The sequence below is a fragment of the Fukomys damarensis genome, unplaced genomic scaffold (genome assembly GCF_012274545.1).
Source record: "Fukomys damarensis isolate Sample0158 unplaced genomic scaffold, DMR_v1.0_HiC HiC_scaffold_38, whole genome shotgun sequence".
In the NCBI taxonomy this organism is placed as follows: Eukaryota; Metazoa; Chordata; class Mammalia; order Rodentia; family Bathyergidae; genus Fukomys; species Fukomys damarensis.
In genome coordinates this window covers 64,173,924-64,176,268 of record NW_022900950.1, presented here as the reverse complement: position 1 = coordinate 64,176,268, position 2,345 = coordinate 64,173,924, and the positions used below count along the sequence as shown (strand labels likewise).

General features: G+C 40.4%; 1 long non-coding RNA gene across 1 annotated transcript in view; it reads left to right on the top strand.

The window, feature by feature from the left end:
• Positions 1-1,500, top strand: part of LOC104853102 — a 2,823-nt gene extending 1,323 nt beyond the window's left edge. The window contains exon 2 of the long non-coding RNA XR_004515709.1: positions 915-1,500. This is a non-coding gene — a long non-coding RNA (uncharacterized LOC104853102). The remainder of the gene's footprint in view (positions 1-914) is intronic.
• Positions 1,501-2,345: the final 845 nt, after the last annotated feature.

Sequence of the window (2,345 nt, the reverse complement as noted above, 5' to 3'; positions counted from 1 at the left end):
GCTAGGGTTTTACCGAAGAAGTGAACAAATTAGAGTGGCTGAGAAGAACCGCCTGGAATGTTTGACCCAGTCCTGAGCTGAAGGTAGGGCCCTAAGTAATACTTCGCATTTCTCCCAGGGGAAGAGCCGGGGGCTGTGGTGTCCTACTTGCACATGACTATAAATGCTCCACAGATTGAGATTCTTTTATCTGCCATTTTTCCTGCTCAGAGGACCTTTTTAATATAAATCACTGTAAGGGCTTCAAGACTTTAGACTGACTTAATATATCTTGAGATGAATCCCATCAAACATTAAATCATTTGCACGATTCCATCTAGTTAGTTTGAAAACCAGGACCTAGGAGCCCCATCTAGAGTGCTTTCCACTATTCTTGCGCTTCCGTGCCAAGTGTTTATTTCACATTAGTGGCTTAGGGACAGCCCTTCCCTATGGATGTATCTCAAGGCAAACAACAGTTAATGTAACTGAAAACTGGTTTTAAAACATTATAGGTTTGTTACAGCCTATGACACAAAGATTTAAGATCTAGAGCATTTATAAAAGATGACTGAAGCAAGATGTGATCTTTCTTTCTTTTCCTTTTCCAGACTCGGGAGGAAATCCACAGTCTTCCTACTAAATCACATACCCAGTCCTTTTTATGCTTTATTTTTAAGACATGGTTTCACTAAGTCACCACATTGCCCAGGCTCAAATTTATGATCCTCCTGCTTCAGCCTCCCAAAGTACTGGGACACAGGGGAGCTAGAATTTTTCCTGTCTTCTGATCACAGAAGTAAAATAACTGCATCACTTATGAGATAGCTTAGCTTATTCTTAGTGCCACTGATAAAGTTCCCAAATAGTCATTAAGAAGTGTGTAATAGTCATTACACAAGTGAACTAACTTCTGATACTTTTTTTTTCCCCAGAGGGAAAATTGCAGACCTCACCCACAGCCTGGACAGCATAGTTTCTTGCAATGAAGAATCAACACTGGGTTATTTCCAAAGATTAAATCTTGAAAGCCCACTGGGAGGCTGCAGCAGGAGGGCAGAGATGTCCACACACTTGCACATGAAAACTAGTCTTCCACTAGGAAATCTTCCTCTTCAGCTAAGGCCCTGGAAGTAGTGAAGAGAAAGGGCCCCTTTCTGACCAAGCTCATAGGGATGTATCAAACAGGGTCTATTTCTGCAAGAAACAGAGCTTCACAGGGCAGCCAGATCATCATTTGTCGCTCATGTCACCCTGCTGGGTCTGTCACCTCTGTGTGGGTGAGGCCCAGCCCAGAGCTCCTGATGTGGAAGCGGAAATGCTGCCCTGCTTCACTCACGAAGCGGTGTGTACTGTGTGTTGCCGTGGCCACCCCAAGGATGTGGCTCCTTCCTCTAATCTGTCCTGAGTCACCTTGTATGGGCCAAGGCCAGTATTGACTGTCCCACCCTGTTCCCCACTCCTGTCCAGAGTTATTGTCCCCACTTTGGTTGAATTAAAAATTCCCGTGAACTAATTATATTTAATGTCAAAGATGAAATATTTTATCAAAGTTTTAGATAATTTTATAGATGAAAATAAAAATATTACCATTTATGTGAAGTGTATATGTATATATAAATTGTGTGTGTGTGTGTGTGTGTGTATGTGTGTATAGTTGGATATACATTTCTATGTATCAGAAGTTAGAACAACCTTAAAAAATAAAAGAAGTCAGGACAATTTAAATTTGGTAAGTGTTTAAAATAAAAAAAGCTCTTATGCGGTTTGGAATCAGTTTTATATATGGATTTCGGGGCTTCACAGAAATATGTACTATTTTATTCCATTTCAACAGATCGCTATGAAGTGCCAATCACTGAACTGAGCGATTTGTATGCAGTTAGGAAAAATGATACGACACCCTGCATCTACCTAGTAATCTAGTAAGGTGGACAGATGATAAGGTCCCAAATAGAATTGCAGCTGTAAAATATGACCAGAACTATGAGAGAGATGCCAAGATGGAGAATAACAAAGCAGATCTATTTCCGATTGTGTGACTGGTAATAACCTCAAGTGAAACCCGAGAAGTGAGTTGGAAGGAGTTTGTGAAATGAGTCCACTCCACCATTTAAAGTATAGAAGCATTTGAGTTCAGAATAAAATTTGATAAGTTAATGGGAAAGTATAAATTAAATCTGGTAACAAGGAAAAGAGAGGCCAGTGGCCAAATCCATAGTGTTTTAGTTTGTAAACCGCAAGGAACTAATGATGTTACATTTGTGTGTTTGTCATTTGCTTTTGCAAGTGTCCTTCTTTCCTCCCTCATCTTCATCCATCTTTGTCTCTTCCTTTAAGTCCTGGCTCACCTCTCATTCTTTTCT